Here is a 19633-nt window from a genome sequence, read left to right as displayed (position 1 = left end):
GCAGGAGGATCGGCCACTGCGCCACCAGGGAAGCCCCAAGTTCACTAGTTTAAAGTGTACAATTCAGTGGGTTTTAGTATATTCACAAGGATATGGAACCATCACTACTACATAATTCCAGAACAATTTCATCATCCCCCAAAGAAACCCCAATACCCATTAGCAATCATTCCCCATTCTTCCCTTCTACCAACCTCCAGTGACTACTTAGCTTGTTTTCTGTCTCTATGGATTTGCCTATTCTGGGTATTTCATATAAATGGAATCATCTGAGGCCTTCTGTGTCTGACTTCTTTCACTTAGCATAATATTTTCAAGGTTCATCCATGTTGTAGCATGTATCAGAACTTCATTCCTTTCTATGATTGAATGAGATCCCACGGTATGGATATTATACCACATTTTGTTTATCTATTCATTATTTGATGGACATTTGGATTGTTTTTACTTTTGGGCTATTCTGAGTAATCTCCATTCTTTTTAATGCATAGTGTTCTATTGATTGGATGTAACATAATTTATTTAAGCACTTCCTACTTAAGAATAGTTCTGGTCTTTCCCATTTGGGGCCGGTGCAAAATGCTAAAGCAAAAAATGTTGCCACAACATCCTTCTGGTCTTCCATAACAGGTAGTCAAAACTTACCCCATTTCCTAAGGAAATTATTCAACTGAAGCAAAAAGTTATGTTGACAAAGATATTAATTGAAGCAATTTTTGCAGTAACACAAATGGAACTACTTAAAGAGTCCACAATAAGGAGCTCTTTCGATAAATTCTATTATTTGATGAAATAATGTAGTCAGTAAAAATGAGAATTATGAAGGCAATGGAGCAACAAGGGAATTGCTAATGATGATCTTAAGTTTAAAAGAAAATACAGGGCTTCCCTGGTGGTGCAGTGGTTGAGAGTCCGCCTGCCGATGCAGGGGACATGGGTTCGTGCCCCGGTCCGGGAGGATCTCACATGCCGCGGAGCGGCTGGGCCCGTGAGCCATGGCCACTGAGCCTGTGCGTCCGGAGCCTGTGCTCCGCAACGGGAGAGGCCACAGCAGTGAGAGGCCCGCGTACTGCAAAAAAAAAAAAAGAAAGAAAGAAAGAAAATACAACAAAATGCAAAATGGTATCACTTGCCCATGCTGGTTCTCACAATAGCAAGACATGGGGCTGGGAAGCACACCCATGCCCTCTGTCCTCAAGGGTCCCATCTCTGCCACATCACCATGACAAACAGAAGCTGGGCTTCCTCTCTAAGGAGCAGACTGGGGGGTACTGCCACCCTGCACTGCTGAGGGTGCCATGAGAGGATCGCTCAGTAGTGGGGGGCAGCAGTCACAGTGCCTTCCCTAAATTTAAGATGCCAACTCCTTATGTTGTCAGAGGGTGGGTCATAGCTGGCTGTGTAACCGTGATAAGCAACATGGATCAAGGTCATCTTGGGGCTGTGGAACCAGTCATTCGTGGAGGTAATGGGTGACCTGCTGTGATGGGTACCCTCTCAACTTCCCATGTGCTACGCTGGAGTCTCTTGCCAGCATTCAGCGTCTGGGACAAAGGCTGTCTTCTCAGAGTGCTGCTTGATACTGTACTGTCCAGAGTAGTGATTGCAAATACGTTCAACTGTAGCAGTTGTGAATGTATTCATGTGAATCTCTTTTTTTTAATGTATGCTTTCTATTGTCATAATCACGTATACTACAATCATTGCCATTAAAGTTACACAGCAGCTACAGAACAGACTTGTGGTTGCCAAAGGGGAGGAGAGGTGGGGGAGGGATGGACTGGGAGTTTGGGGTTAGCAGATGCAAACTATTATATAGAGAATGGATAAACAACAAGGTCCTACTGTATAGCACAGGGAACTATATTCAATATCCTGTGATAAACCATAATGGAAAAGAATGTACATATATGTATAACCGAATCACTGGGCAGAAATTAACACAACATTGTAAATCAACTATATTTGAATAAAATAAATTTAAAAAAAGAATATACAGTGTAGCAAAACCAGTGATGAACATGCAGTCTTTAAAATATTAATGGGAAAAATTTAGCCCCAATGGAGGATGTTGGCTGTATGCTCGTAGTTGTGATTTTTGTGATTTTTTGTGATGGGTTCTATCAATACACTTAGATTATATTATCTATTATGTCTTAGGTTATAAGTTATAATAAATAGCAACAGATTACAGGTGTTATTCATAAACATTCTAAACTTAAAATATACTAAATATATAATTTTTGTGAAATCAAAGTTTATATGAAGGAATAGAAAAGACCAATATTTTATGGTATTCTGTAAAGTGCATAGTGACTTCCAATCAGCTCCATGCTCTGCTACTAGCCTCTACTCAGCTCCATGAACTGTGAAATGACCTCCAAAATCTCCCAAATCTTTGGCAGAGGTTTAAGGTTGTGGTTGTTAGGGTCACAGCTAAGCTGCTATAACAAAGAGATACTAAAATAGAGTGGTCCAAACACGATGAAATTAATTTCTCTTAAAAACAGTCGGCCAGTCTGGGCTGGTGAGGTGACTTTGCTATGGACAGGCACGAGGTTCCCTGTTGCTCTGCCATCCCCTAGGGGGTCATTATTTGCTTAATCAAAGCTGGGTTGCTACTCCTGGGAAAGAGGAAGGAGCCAGCATCTAAAATAAGGAGCTTCAGTTAGAGATGACTCAGAAAATGCGCCCATCACTTCCTTTTATATCCTACTAGTCCGAACTTAATCATGGCCACATCCAGCTGCAAGGCTCAGAAATGGACTCTCTACTCTGCCCAGGAAGAGGGAGAGGAGGGATTTGGGAGAACAACTAGGAATCGGCAGAAGAGATTTTTTTTTTTAATTAAAAAAATGTGTAACAATAGAATTATATCACTTCACACAACTGCTGACATTTCTCTATGGTTCCTTCCACACTTGATATGTACATATCTTTTTACAAAGTTGTAAAAATAGTGTCTATGCAATTTACGTTCTGCTAGAATAAAACGACATGATTAAAATAAATGATATACTATTTTTCATCTGTGATATTGGCAAAGATTTTTTTAAAACACAGTAGCCAACGATGGGGAAATGATGGAGAAATAGCCACTCTCAAATATTACTAATGAGGATGTAAATTTGTGCAACTTCTCTGGAGAGCAATTTGATGATACATCACAAAGGCTTTACAAATCTAAGGGGGAAAATTCAGAGGTCTGTATACAGATTTGTATAAAAGGCTAGCCACCAAAGCCTTATTTATAGTGCTAAAAAACTGAACCAATCTAAATAATCAACAGCAGGAAATTGTTTAAATGAATTATGACCCATCCATCCATACGATAGACTACCACACAGCCATTAGAATCATGATTTTGGTAAGTCAGAAAGAGAAAGACAAATACCATATGATATCACTTAAATGTGGAATCTAAAATATGGTACAAATGAACCTATCTACAAGATAGAAACAGACTCACAGACGTAGAGAACAGACTTGTGGGTACCAAGAGGGAGGGGGAGTGAGGGAGGGATGGACTGGGAGTTTGGGGTTAGCAGATGCAAACTATTACATATAGAATGGATAAACAACAAGGTCCTACTGTATAGCACAGGGAACTATATTCAATACCCTGGGATAAACCATAATGGAAAAGAATATATATATGTGTATTACTGAGTCACTTTGCTATACAGCAGAAATTAACACAACATTGTAAATCAACTACACTTCCATAAAAAAATTTAAAAAAGAAACTCTGAGATACCTAAAAAAAAAATCATGCTTTTGTAGAACATTAATGATATGAAAATTATGATAATATATTAACTGAGAGAAACACATTGCAAAAGAGCATATGTGATCTGTGTTGATGAAAATAATCAATAAACAATCTACAATAGGAATAGAAAAGAGTTTTATTTGAGCCAAAGTGAGAACTATAGCCAGAAGACAGCCTCTCAGATTACTCTGAGGAACTGCTCTGGAGAACCATGGTTTTCAGCACAGCTTTATGTCTTGTCAGAACAAGGAACATCAAACACATCAGGGGGACTTCCCTGGTGCTCCAGTGGTTAAGAATCCGCCTGCCAACACAGGGGACACGGGTTCAATCCCTGGTTGGGGAACTAAGATCCCACATGCCGCAGGGCAACTAAGCCTGTGTGCTCTGGAGCCCACATGCCACAACTAGAGAGAAGCCCGCATGCCACAACAAAGATCCCACGTGCCACAACTAAGACCCGAGGCAGCCAATAAATTTAAAAAATTTTGTTTTTTTTATAGGTTTATTTCTGGACTCTTTATTGTGTTCCATTGATCTGTACATCTATCCCTCTGTCAGTACCACATTGTCTTGATTATGGTTGCTTTGTAGTAAATTTTAAAATAGGAAACTTTGAGTGCTTCAACTTTTGGGTTTTTTCCCAAGATTGCTTTGGCTTCTCTGGGTGATTTGAGATTCCATATTATTTTTAGGATCAGCTTGCTGAATTTACAGAGAAGCCAAATAAATGTTAAAACAAAACAAAACAAAAAAACACATCAGGGATATATTTCTTTCAAAGTTTCAAAAAAAGCAGATCAGCACACGCACAGCAAGTCAGGATGGCCTTGGCACCCGGGAAGGGAGTCTTATTATCGAAGGAGGACCGGCATTGGTGTCCCAGGAAAGAAGGCATTTAATCTTGATTTTTAACATGGACATTCTTTACTTCTGGTCAATGTGCCCTTTCCTTTAATAATTAAAGCAGATGTACAATGTACAAACAGGCTGTTTTAGTTAGCAGAAAATTCAAGTTAACTCATGTATAAGCCAGAATTACTTCCCTATCCCTCAAATTGTGAAAATATCTTTTATCATCTAATTCCAATTTTTTTTCACTTAAAATTATCCAGAGTTATAAAAAGGGCTTGACGAATATTCACCAAAATGTTAACAGTGGTTCTTGTGGGTGAGTGGTGTAAGCAGTGATTTTTACTTCCTTATTTCTTCTTTTTAGTATTTTTCAAATTTTTTGCAATGAATATATGTTACGTTTATAATAAACGGGTTATTTAAAATGCCGAATCAGACGTACAGAATCCTAACACATTAGAGCAGGATGGCTCCTCGGCAATAACTCCCTCAAATTTCTAAAAACAATTTCACCTCTGACAACTTAGTCCATGTTGAGGTGAACACAAAACAAAACGTGTATGGAGGACTCAAAATAACTTAAAACACACATGCACACACTCCCCAAACTTCCGATACAACCAGTGCTAATGGGAAAATATACACTGGGAAAACAAACATTGACATTGGCAGAGACAGGAGATGAGAACTTCATTCATTCATTAAAAATCTATTTGTGAGCACCTGCTATATGACGTTTTTGACACACTAGATCCTGATAATCAATGATGAACAGATATGGTTCTTGCTCTTCTTGTCTTACAGTATTTAAAGTCTGCTAATGGATGCCGAATGTCTATTATACACTATACATTTTCACAGACATCTCTCCGTCCTATTACACCAATAGTATTAATCCCCACTTACCGAGTTAGGGCTTAACTGTTACGCATGGTTACATAGGCACTATTTCTAATCTCACAGCAACCCTATGAAACAGCTATCATTAACCCCCTTTTACAGATGAGAGAACTGAGAACCAGAGAGACAAAGAGAATTTCTCAAGATTGCACAGATAATTAGTGGCAGAGCTGTTTTCCAATGCGTGTCTCTCTGCCCTTAAGCCTAGGGTCCTGTAGCCTACCCAGAGCTTCGCCCTCCAGCACCACTCATCCCAAAGCCTAAATAAAAGCCCAGGACTCAATAAATTTGGACCTAACCAGACTTGCTGAACTTACTGAGATAGGGCCCAGGAATCTTCTGCTCTTTTTTTTTTTTTTAAATCAGTTGTCAGATTTATTTTGAAAGTGTTTGTCAGAATCTTCTGTCCTTAATAAGATCCCATACTCATTCTAAAGTTTAGGACCACTGCCTTAATCTCTTTATCTCCCTCAAAATCCATTCTGCAGAAATTATTTAAGTGAAATGGAAGGGTGGAACTTGTAAAACAAAACATAAGAAGAGGCCTTTGTGGAGACAGAAGTCTGTCTGGATCTGGTATGTGTACCTGGGAGTGAGGAGGTGGGTACCTGAAGCCTGGGGAAAAGGCTGATGGAGGGGGCAGAGAGGATAGGCCGGAGGAGAGGCCTTTAAGGTCAGCTATTGCCTCACCTGGGTGTTGTCTTGGGATAAACACTGCCTGCCCCTTTCCATTAGAAACCAGCAGTACAGGTAGCCACATGGGTCAGCCTATCAGAAAAGCAAAAAGCCCCCAATGAGAAAAAAAATAAAATGGATCCGGAGATGACACCCTAGAGAGACTGCTGCCTCCCAGTGCTTTACTACTGAATATTTAAAGACAAATCCCTGCCCTGAGAATCAATCCCACCTGGAAAGGTGGGATTAAACCAGAGGGGCCAAGAGTGATTCTGTGGGTCCTGAGGTCCTGTGTTCTGGGGCTTATCCCCTCCTCTCTCCTTAAACCCAGAGACTAGAGCCTGGTCTCCAGCCCTCCCCCCTGAAAACACGACAGAGGAGCTGCTGTCCCAGGGGACCAGATGCTCCAAGTCATCTAATACAGCTAAACCAGACTCTAGTGGGACTTCTCAAATACAATTACTATTGAGTGGAAAACTCCCTAGAAGAGCAGAGAAAGTCAGCAATTTGAGCAGTCACCTGACAGAAACATCCATTAGCTTTTGAATCTATGGGAAAGAGATGATCCTAGGTCTTAACAGGTTCTCTCTATATATTTGAAGGACATTCTTTTCCAAGGACATTTAGTTAAAAGTACAGTATTTCAATTTTTCTTTCTTTTTGTCTTTAGAATAATGTTATTGGAAGCAGAAAAGAAAAACCTTGTATTTGAGACCTAGATCATGAAATACTTCTCTAAAAAAAGTCTTTGACTTTGCTATATCAAAGCTCTTCTCAAAATCATGTCTATCAAAATGTTGTGGTGCTGAAGATGTTAGATGTCTGTAAGCAAGTAAGAGATGCCTACTTGAATGCTGATTGTATTTTTGAAAGGATGTTTTTTCTTTCATAAGGATTTCACGGCATTTCTTGAGGGAGGCGCTCCTGGCATTCCGGATGGAGCAGTTCTTTGTTGTGCTGGAACATGTCATGCACGTCAGGAAGTTTGGCGTCACTAGCCCTGAGGCACAGAACAGTCTAGTAACCTAGGTCCTTGGACAGCCACCTACAGATCCTACCACTGGACAAAGTCAGCAGTACCAAGTGCCTCTGATCCAGGCACCATGGCCAGCATTTGAGACACAGACATAAAACAGAAAAGCACACCCATTGCCCTCAAGGAACTTACAGTCTAATGGGGAAGGCAGACATCAAACGACTCAGATCAGGGGCTCTGGCCCAGTAGGGCCCACTGAGCTCGGCCAGCCTAGAAGTCAGGAAGGCCGCCTTGTGAAGGACTGTGCCACTGACCCCCAGGTTGAGTAGGCGGTAGCTCACAAGGCATCATCTGTTGTGTTTAGTTCTTATGTTGCTTCTAGTTTAGTCTTTGCTTCTAAAATAACTTCTAATTCTTTTCTGAATTCTTCATTTTTGAGTTTTTCTAATTCTGATTTATGCAGTTCTTTCCTGTCTTAGGCCACTTGTTCAATGTATTTTCATTTGTTTTTAAATAACTGACTGTTTTGAACTGTTTCTGACATCTCCGAGGTGTGCTTTCATTGTCTATGGGGATATCATTCTGCTCCCTCTTATTCTTTTAATAAGTTCGGGTGGAAATTGGCCTTGATACTTTCCTATTGTTTACTTTTATGCGAAATTATTTTTCCTGACTTTTTGGAATGAGGCTATATTCAGGAAAGATTTTCAACCTTCACAGAGCTCACTCTTTTGTTGTTTTTGTGTGGAGTGTAAAAATAAAGCAGCTTGATTTCTGGGATTTCCTGCCTCTGTCCTTATCCTTTCTTGGGTCTGGTCCATCTCATTCTTTCCTTGGCCTCAAACTCTGGTAGTGTCTTACATGTTCCTCTATCAGCTACAAAGACCACCCCCCCTCACCACCCCCCACGCCCCATGGGTAATACAGCCTCTCTCTCTCTGTGTCTCTCTCTGTTTCTCTTCTCTCATCTTAGTCCTGCTCAATTCTGATTTTAGTCCTAGAAGACAGCAGGTCAGCCTCATGAGCTTGTAAGGGCTATGCTGCTCCAGTCCTTTCAGGTGTTCTTACCATAGGCACTTGCACTCACCCACTGTTGGGGAGGACAAACCCTCTTCCAGCTTCAGCTGACATTTTCAGGTTGGTTGCCCAACTCTCCAGTGATCACCGTTGCCCATTTGGGTTCTGCTCTCAGGTCCATGATATACTTAGCCCTGTTCCTTCTTTCTTTTTTTCCTTCTCCTCTTACACAAATGCTGTTCCTGTGGCAGTTTTTGGTTTGCCCCTCTAGCTTGTATTTTGGGGCTCATGGAGTTACCTTGTTACCAATTTTGTTGTAAGTATTGTCTGGTTTTTTGGTCTTGCTATTTAGTTGTTATTTTTATGTGGGGATTCGAAAAGATTGAAGAACTATGCCACTACCACCAACCACCTGCTCCTTTTGTGTTGAGTGTCAGGTGTTTACAATGATTTTGTCTTCAAATTCTGGTAGTGTCCTATATGTACTTACATTGATTGTAAAGACCCCTGTGAGTAATACAGTCCAGCCAACCACATGTATCCTGGAGCCCTTTAACAAAGGCTGGTAATTTACAGGCTGTTTGCATCTAGACTCATCTTAGCTTGGGAACTTGATGGAGGGTTACTTCCTCTGGGAAATCTTGGTTATCACCCCAAGAAGAACTTCTCCCTTCTTTGAGCTTCCTTCATTACACCTCTTGGGATTTTGTGTGTACTATCCCAGAGAACCGGGAGCCCCTAGAAGCAGGGCCCATACACAATTCTCTCTGTATCCCCAGGCCCTAGCACAATGCCTGGTACAAAGTAGGGACCTAACATTTCCTGATAGAAGGAATTTGAGCTAAATGATGCCTACAGCTATATTACATACTCATACGAAAATTTTTTAAAATTATTCTTAAAAATAACTTATGCTCATCATAAAACATTTAGAAAATACCCCTCCCAGAAAAAAGCATACAGAAAATATTCACCTATAATCTCATCCCCAAGAGAGAACCATTATTACCCTTCTGGTATATTTCATTTTGTTCCTGTGCATATTTAAGTCATTTAATTTGAATCATGGTGTATGCCATTTAAAAAAATTTATAATAACTTAATTTTTTAAACATCTTTATTGGAGTATAATTGCTTTACAATGTTGTGTTAGTTTCTGCTGTACAACAAAGTGAATCAGCTATATGTATACATATATTCCCATATCCCCTCCCTCTTGCGTCTCCCTCCCACCCTCCCTATCCCACCCCTCTAGGTGGTCACAAAGCACCGAGCTGATCTCCCTGGGCTATGCAGCTGCTTCCCACTAGCTGTCTATTTTACATTTGGTAGTATATATAAGTCCATGCCACTCTCTCACTTTGTCCCAGCTTACCCTTCCCCCTCCTCGTGTCCTTAAGTCCATTCTCTACGTCTGCGTCTTTATTCCTGTCCTGCCCCTAGGTTCGTCAGAAGCGTTGTGTTTTTTTTAGATTCCAGATATATGTGTTAGCATATGGTATTTGTTTTTCTCTTTCTTACTTCACTCTGTATGACAGACTCTAGGTCCATCCACCTCACTACAAATAACTCAATTTCGTTTCCTTTTATGGGTGAGTAATATTCCATTGTATATATGTGCCACATCTTCTTTATCCATTCATCTGTCGATGGACACTTAGGTTTCTTCCATGTCCTGGCTATTGTAAATAGTGCCGCAATGGTACATGACTCTTTTTGAATTATGGTTTTCTCAGGGTGTGTATGCCATTTTTAATCCTGTTTTTTTCACCTTAAGTTTTTGCATTTCCCCCACAAATTATTCTTCGTATCATTATTTGACAGCTGTGTATTATTCCAGTGTATGATAAGAGAAATTTTAATACAAAATTAAAGGTATTTATTTATAAAACAATAGGGAAGAGTTTATGTAGTCTGCCTACTGATGTCTTGACAGGAAATGCGCTATAATAACTGAAAATAAAGTAGAATCCAACTCCAGTTTTAGAACACATTCAGAGTGGCTGTAATTTTAAGTGCAAGAAAGTTCTTAGTATAATTAACGTATTCTACAGCAACCGACTACTGCTCAACTCATTGCCAGATGCTAGTCCCAAGGATTCCACTAGATGGCAGAACAGGCTAGGTAAGAGCCATGGTTCTCAACCTTAGCGGTCGCAGGAACCACCTGCCTAACTCCAGCCTCAGTTTCTGATTCATTAGGTCTGGGGGTCTGGCCCAATAATTTTCATTTCTACCAAGTTCCCAGGTGATATGAATGTGGTGGAAGGATATCACACACATTGGGAACATTGGATTATAGGAATCAATGCAGACCAAGACAAACTCCATTCACCCACACATCCATCCAGCCCCTCCTTCCAAGTTTATATTAAGCCAGTTCTAGGCAATATGGGCAGAGAGAAGAGTAAGACACAGTTCCTGTTCGCAAGACATAGTCTTATGGGGTAGAAAAAAAGAAATTAAGAAAACAATGCTTAGTGTTGTCAGCTTATGCTGACACATAGCCTTCCTAAGTGTTTTTTGTTTTTCTGATTCCCTCTCAAAGAGTTCAAGCAGGAATTCCCCTGTCGGTCCACTGGTTAGGATTCAGCACTTTCACTGCTGTGGCCTGGGTTCTATCCCTGGCCAGGGAACTAAGATTCTGCAAGCCCCGCGGTACAGCCAGGAAAAAAAAAAAAAAGAGATCAAGCTTTATGACCTTAAAGCTTGAATGATCAACAAGCTCAATCTGCTGAACTAACAACCTCAGGAATGTTCGCTCTCCTGCAAAACCTCACAGATGGAAAATCTCCTCACCGAACTCACAGAGGCCTGAAATATAAAAGCACACCTGACAACACCCTCTGCATTAATGAGTAAAAATAAAACACTAGGATGACTATGTTCTTGGAATCTGTACTTGGTTGCCTTCTGAATTAGTTCCTCAATTTAAATTTCAACACATTAGTTTTGGAAAAAATCTTTTGATTCATGATTGCCCACATTTTCCTTTAAATATTATTAATCACCTGTGGTATATCTTCATTAGGAAAAGTTTAAATTAAGACAGCTCTATATATCCAGTACTGTTGACTGGCTCTCTTCTGAAGTTCTAGACCTACTCTGACAGGCAATGCAGTTTATGACATATCATGTTAATTACTGGGATGTAAACAGCGATTGTTGATAGGTTTACTTAACGTGAATCCTTTTATGGAATGAAAGAAAACTTCAATGCATGCCTTGGGTTGAATTCTTACTTTCAAGTGATGCCTAGATTAGTGAAATGTTATTTGTGACTATAATTCATCTCAATGTTTCCCAAGTTTTTCAAAATGTAATAAAAATAAATGGGTAAAAGAAGAAGACAGAGTTCAGAAGAAATACAAATAAGCACACATAAAAATATGTCTTCACATGTTAAAGAAATGACAATTAAAGCAACCTTGAGATACCTTGTTTGTACCTACTAAATTGGCCATTTCAAATAACCACTCAACACTGATGATGTTGTGTTGAAACATGTACACTCAATCCAGTAAGGTGACAACATAAATCCCTTTAACCCATTTGGAAAGCCACATGATAAATATGAAGCAAAAGCCACAAAGTGTTCCTTCCTGGAAACAGAGGAGGTTTCTGGGGGGACCCAGAAATGTTCTTTCTTGACTTGGATAGTGGCTAGACAGGCATTCACTCTATAACTACTCAATAAACTGTGTGTGTTTTATGGTCTCTTCCATGTCTATAACAAAAAAATGTTAAGAAAAAAATTTCCTTTGCTTTTACCAATAAGTCATCTACTGGGAACTTGTTCTAAGGAAATCATGCGCAAAGAAGTTCTCTGTAGCATTACCTAAAAAGCAAAACTAGAAACTACCTAATTATTCACCAAAACAGGAATGGTTTAGCAAATTTTATGTAATAAAGGAATATTACAAAGTATTATGGTAATTGCAAAGACAGAGCACAATTCTGACAACACAATACAAAACAATGATTTGTAATTACATAAATCTATACATATATGCATAAGGATTAGAAGAGAATATTAAAAATTGATATGATAAAGGAGTCTGGGTAATTTTCTCCAAAAGTTTGTGTTATTGTTAGATGATCTTTGCCACAAAGAGAACAGAACATGTGGTTAAAATGCAAAGGACAGGAACATCCCACTGGCAAGGACTACCCTTGTCTAATCACAGAGTGATCGTCAAACATTGTTCAAGTGTACTCAGAACACTTTAGATGTTTATAGAACACGGCAGAACAATGCACCCCTATGTTCATAGCAGTACTATTCACAATAGCCAAGACATGGAGACAACCTGAATGTCCAAAAATGGATGGATAAAGAAGATGTGGTAGGGGCTTCCCTGGTGGCGCAGTGGTTGGGAGTCTGCCTGCCGATGCAGGGGACATGGGTTCGTGCCTCGGTCCGGGAGGATCCCACATGCCGCGGAGCGGCTGGGCCCGTGAGCCATGGCCGCTGAGCCTGCGCGTCTGAGCCTGTGCTCCGCAACGGGAGAGGCCGCGACAGTGAGAAGCCCGCGTACCGCAAAAAAAAAAAAAAAAAAGATGTGGTAGACACATACAATGGAATACAGTAAGTCCCCTACATACAAACCTTCAAGTTGCAAACTTTCAAAGATGTGAATGTGCGTGCATCCTCTACAAGTGGTTGTGCTTTTGTGTACTTTACTGTACAGTCCTGAATAGAGCACAGTATCTTTATTTCAAGCCCAGGATGTCTGGAAGCAAGAGGGTAGATAGAATTGAATCCAGCAAGGAACCAGAACCTGTGCCATCAGCGTCAGGCGTGAGCGAAACTGCACCTTGCCCTCCGTCTCCTGTTGCTGACGATCCTTCAGCTCTACCATCTCCCACCTCCTCTCCCTCCTCCAGTCAGTAACTCTTCTTGCCTGTTCACTCGATGCCAGCCCCTGTATGCCAGCTGTTGTACAGTACTACTGTACTTTTCAAGGTACTGTACTGTAAGATTAAAACTATTTGTTTTTTATGTATTATTTGTGTGAAAAGTGTTATAAACCTATTACAGTACAGTACTGTATACCCGATTGTGTTAGTTGGGTACCTAGGCTAACTATGTTGGACTTACGAACAAATTGGACTTAAGAACGCGCTCTCAGAATGGAACTCGTTCGTGTGCAAGGGACTTACTGTACTGTGCAGCCATAAAATAATAATGAAGTAATGCCATTTGCAGCAACACGGATGGACCTAGAGATGATCATACTAAATGAAGACATAGACAAATACCAATTGACATATATACACCAATATGTATAAAATAGATAAGAACCTGTGTATAAAAAATAAAATTCAAAAAGACAAATACCATATGATATCACTTGTATGTGGAATCTAAAATACAACACAAATGAACTTACCTACGAAACAGAAACAGACTCACAGACAAAGAGAACAGACTTGTGGCTGCCAAGGGGTAGTGGGGTGGGGGAGGGATGGATTGGGAGTTTGGGGTTAGTAGATGCAAACTATTATACATAGAATGGATAAACAACAAGGTCCTACTGTATAGCACAGGGAACTATAGTCAATATCCTGTGATAAACCATAATGGAAAAGAATTTATATATAACTGAATCCCTTTGCTGTACAGCAGAAATTAACACAACATTGTAAATCAACTGTACTTTAATTAAAAAAAAATACGGCGGAGCAGGGAAGTGTAAGAGAGGGAGAGCTGTGTATAATTGGTCTTTCATTTTGCTTCAAGGCTCTGACATTCTCAAGTTATTTTTCCTCCATAACATGTAGCCCCTAAGATAATTCATGGAATTTATTAAAATATCAAGAATTTCTTGAGCATCTCGTAAGAACTCAATCTTAAAATGTTACTGGAGAGACAAAGCATTCACCTAAATTTTGAAAAATGTATGGCTTAAGGGTAAAAGTTAATGGTTCGCCAACTGCAAAAGGTACTACATGATGAATTGCCAAATGAATTGCACACCTACGTACCCTGGAACAAAACACTGAGTCAGGCCCAGTGGAGGGGGGTGGGCGGTGGTCGCCAGAGCTTTAAAGATGGTGGGAGGTTAATGGGATCCTACAGGCTGGCCCAAAGACAGGTTGGAAAGAGCACAGAGGGCTTACCCACGAGGACGTGGGAGGACCCAAGGTGCAAAGGCAGGAAACGAAAGAGCAAGAGTCCTTTGAAGAGATGAGCTGGGACTCAATTACACTGATAGAGCTAGACACCCCCTGCTGATAACAGGGAGTCATGAAGGTTGTTAACAGAGATACTTGCTCGTAAGAGTGGTTGGGGAGAGGCCCTGGAAGCAGAGTCATGGTGGCTCAAGAGGTACACATGAGTGGCGAAGGCAGACGGCAGCGGGCCAGGTCTGGATTGAAGAGACTGAAGTACAGAAAATGGGAAGGGAAACAAGGAAAGGCAGGAAAACTCCAGGTCTGCAGAGGCTAAACATCAGGGCCCCAGCCTCACCCTCGCTACTCACTACTCCTCTAAGCAATGAGCCACTCTTTCAAGCCTCAACTCCTTTTATTTTTAAAATAAATTTATCTACCTATTTATTTATTTCTATTTTTGGCTGCATTGGGTCTTCGTTGCTACGTGTGGGCTTTCTCTAGTTGTGGTGCGTGGGCTTCTCGCTGCGGTGGCTTCTCTTGTCATGGAGCACGGGCTCTAGGTGCCCAGGCTTCAGTAGTTGTGGCTCGTGGGCTTGGTCGCTCCGCGCAAGCCTCAACTTCTCATCTGTAAAACAGGAAGGACAATCTGCCCTGTCATGGTGCTGCTGGGGATCAAAAGTACAGGACCATGTTTGATGACAAGGAGTCCTACAAGTTTAAATTAAGAAGAAAGAATGAACCAACCTGGGGACGTGCTCAACAGAGGAGGGCAAAAGAGAGGAAGCTGATCCCAAGGTCTCGGCCCTGCATAAACATACTTGCCCTCCATCTGCATCTATTCGTGAAGGTCACCAAAATCCTTCCCTGCATTTTACTTTTAAATTTATTGTTTTCCCTCTTGGATCTCATTCAGAAATTGTTACATTGTTAGACTTACATTCTAGAACATGCAGAAACAGTAGAAGAACAGAATCACTTTAGATCACTCGAGGGGCAGTTCATTTCTAAAGATGCATTCTAAAACACTCGCTTTTGAAAAGTTTCCTTGGAATTAGTTGGGGGAAAAAAGCAAGAAAATAGTCTTAACTACAGAATGTAATTTTTAAGGAAATGCAGCTTTATTTCTTTCAAGTACAAACAATAACTTGGGCTTGGCTAACCAAATGTTGCCTAATCAAGGGAACCTGCTTTAATGTATAGATATAAATGATTTACAGTTAGCACAATCACTCACAGGTAGAAGAATGCTTCTATGATGCATGAAAATAACTTCTCGTCTTATAGAGACATCTTGTTCCACAATCACTCCACTATTTGCTTAAGCAATCCCTTCTCCCCCACCCACCCACCCCACAGACAGTTCAAATATAAACTTCATTTCATTCCCCCTAGATCACAACATACATCAAATAAGTGAAACGTAAGTTCCATGTTGCCACAGATGTTGGATTGGTGAGGCCAGTCTTTTTCAACCTGAGCATTCTTATCAAGAGTACTAAGTCTAAATGAGTGAGACATGTTCACAATGTGAGTATATGGACACCAAACAATTGTGAGCTTTTATCATCTGAATTCATAATTTGCCAGGTTTAAATATAGAAAAACACTTTTTTTTTTTTTTTTTTTTTTTTTTTTTTGCGGTACGCGGGCCTCTCACTGCTGTGGTCTCTCCCGCTGCGGAGCACAGGCCCCAGACCCGCAGGCTCAGCAGCCATGGCTCACGGGCCCAGCCACTCCGCGGCATGTGGGATCCTCCCGGACCGGGGCCCGAACCCGTGTCCCCTGCATCGGCAGGCAGACTCTCAACCACTGCGCCACCAGGGAAGCCCAGAAAAACACATTTTTATTTGAGCATATTCATGAAGAGTAGAAGTAGCTGGATTCTTTAAGCTGCAATAATTAAGTATGTTTACACTGGTCAAGACTGTAGTACTAGCTTTAAGCAACTATACCATTCTGGGGGAGACTGGAAACGCACTGAAACAACTTGACAGCAAAACACCTTTTTGCACTGAGCATGATCATTCAGCCTGATTAGGCTGAAGGGAGTGATACAAAGACTATCCAGTAATCCATGTGAGGAATTATCCTGAAAGAAATTCACTTTCCTAGAGTAAGTACAGGGAGCTACGGATCAGGACACTGCCAAAGATGGCTGGTAGGCATTTCTGTCAAGAATGCTAACCTGTTCTCTCCATGAGACATCCTATCTGGGGACTGCAGAATTCTCGAGTGTCTTGGTTGTCTTAAGTATCTTGGCAAGCACCAGCATAACCAGGTAGGAAGGCTGTGTCAAGGGGACAGACCTAAGGTGTCTCTCCCCTATACTGACAACTCTATGGCCCTAAAGGCAAAGGTCACAGTGTGCCCTGGCCCAGGCTGCATCCTAGGGCAGCAATCTGACTACACACTTCCCTACAGAGGATGGCAAGTGGTTCAGACACCAAGGCCCAGTAGAGGCCCAGACAAGGAGGAGGCACTGAGAACTAGAAGAGGGACGATGGGAGGATTCATCTCTAGGCTTCCGAGAAGCCAGGGCAACAGTCACAGCTTCAAGGAGTTGGCTGGGTTTGGCCAAAGCAACGTGTAAAGCCAGGCTCTACTCTCCTTAGCTACTTCTGTTTGGTTGAAACGCCTCACCTAACAGAAACAAATTCTTCATGTCTAACGTAATACTGTTTCCAGAAGTATTTCTTTTCTCCCTAAGATTTACAAATGCAGAGCAGTAATCATTCTCCTGAGAGCAAATATTAGAATGATTACATAACCCTCATTCACATTTTACTGAGCATTTTTAGTGGCCAGCACAGATTAATTTTAAACTATGAAAAATGAAGTACACAGCTTAAAATAGCAATATTCCCCATCTTCCATTTAAAAGTTATTCAAACACGTGTACCTCCTGTGGAACGTCTTCAAAGTCTAGCCCCTGTCCTGGAGGAAGTCTTTCTTCCTACTTCTCTGATAGGTTTAAGAGGTCAGGTTTGACAACACTTATTACTTCAAATAATGGGGCTGGCTGGAGGAAACTCGCTTCCTTTGGAATGGGAACAAAGTCTACTAAAACCACACTCACTCAGCTCTCCTGGACCCCGTCCTCCCCCAGAGCCTGAGGTTGTTATGGTTCCCTACACAAACCGGAGAGGAAAGAAGCCCCCCCTTCTACCACACCAGGGCCACTCAAGAAATCCAACACTCATAAAGAAAGATGTAGTCTATTTGCTTATTTTTAAGAATTTTCAGAAATGAGAATATTCACAAAAGAAGAGGCAAAGGCAAATCCCTTGCCTCTGAGCTAAGGAAGCAGAAGTCCGTATGTAGGGAAGAGAGGCCCCTAACTCCATGAAGGAGACTGAGTTATCCCCTACGCACTGTTCTCACTGACTCCCCACCTTACTTTATTTCTTTTTAAAGGATAAGTTAAGTTTTCCATTTGTATAAAAGCTGACAATACTATGAATAAAGCTAGCATCCATAAAGCAATTAAATAAAATGCTCAGGTGAAACAAAGACCTCTGTGAGGAGGATCAAAGTTAGGACTCTAAGCACTGCTGTCAAAATCAGCTGTACTACCTTGATGATAACTTTGGTATTCACCTCTGAAAACTGAAATGGGACATGCCATACAGGTTTCAGGTTTGTCATTTTCAAAAACTTTTTCCCACAAATGACTATAGTTATAATCGCTTGGTCTTTGAAGCTATTAGATATATCTGATGGTGAGGTGGGAATAGGGATGGTCATTAGATCAGTAATCTCAGTTTTTTTGTTCTGGCTGGATGAAAAGGAGTTAAGTTGTTTACCCTTATCATGGCCCAAAGCCTCCTGAGGTTCCTGCAAAATACATTCCAGCTTCTAATCTGGTTCCACTTCTTGAAGGACCCAGCAGAGCTCACACACAGAACTCAATGTGAAATGGATTTGGGGGACGGAGAAAGATAATTGTTCTTTTACGTAATTCCCTCAGAGCCTCAACATGGGTATTAACTAAACCCGTCCTTGAAACCAACCATCAAAATTCTCTGAAACACTAACTTTGCAGCATTCAGAGGTCCACTGTCAGGCTCTAGGCTGACAGGATTCTGGGAGAGCTGTGTCCCCACTGTACTTTGAATCATTCTCAGCTCTGCCAGCAACCCTTCTCCTACCTGAAAAACGGATTTGCTTTATATCAGAGTTAAGAAGAAGAATGAATACCTCATATTCCCAGGCAAAGGCTCTCACTCAGGTTCCCGTTAAGTTCATCTTCAAACTAGTTTCCTGTCGGTCTGTGAATGAAATGCCCCCTCACTTCTCTGTAACACAACGGGCAAGAGCTGAATTCTTCCTACTACTTGCTCCCTCGACTTTCTCCCTAATGTTTTTGACAGTTACGTTAAAACAGTTCCACTGCCGAATCACAGCATTATCTAATTTACAGGAATGAGAGGGTGGAGAATACAAACTGGCAGCCCGCAGACATGCTTTGTTTAGCCCACTACATCTTGAATGATCTTCGAGTCGCTGTCAACATTTTTAAAATTAGGGGATTACAAATACAATTCTGGAGTTGACCTCCTTCTGAAACATCAGAAGACCTGCCGAACACTAGACTTGTTTCTGCCTAACACTTAGGGCTCCATAACTGCCCTGCCAGATAAGCTTCCCCTGGTGCAGCCCCATCCTACGCAGCATGCTGCACTCACTTATGTTTATCTCCGTGGCTCCCCTGGGCGTGTGGCTTTGCGAACCTTAATCTAGGGCAATTCCTTCATTTCTAACAGAAAGTTAACCTGCCTGAGGCTACACATCAAGTTAGAGGCAAAGGAGGACGAAAGTCAGGGTCAGGGACCTTTCTTTCTAATATGGCACACTGCCTCTCTAGAGGACCACAGCTGCTCTCAGCATTTCGTCTACCAATCATTTACATTTTTAAAGTGGAACATGTAACATTTTCTACATTCCCTCTTATCCATTCTTTTTTGTATATTTGGATTTCCTTATAGGTGACAACCTTCTATCAGTAATTTCATTTATATATTATCTCCAAACCTAAAGAAGCAATGAATCAACAATCAGACAAAACTGAAATATCAACTTTTGCACACCTCAGCAGACACAGGACCAGAAGGAATCTTAGAAACCAAGTGACAGCCTAACAACTAGCTATACAGACAGGGAAAATGGGGACCAGAGAAGTATATGCCTGGGGTGCAGGGTTCCTAGGTAACAGAGCCAGTCTTCAGTCTGCCAGCTCCGTGTTCTTTCTACTGTACCATGTCACCTCTGTGCAGTCACCTAGGCTGTGGGGGACCAAGGACCAGCTTGCTCCACCTAGAAAC

Source organism: Hyperoodon ampullatus (assembly GCF_949752795.1).
Source record: "Hyperoodon ampullatus genome assembly, chromosome: 6".
In the NCBI taxonomy this organism is placed as follows: Eukaryota; Metazoa; Chordata; class Mammalia; order Artiodactyla; family Ziphiidae; genus Hyperoodon; species Hyperoodon ampullatus.
Note: the sequence above shows the minus strand (reverse complement) of the source record.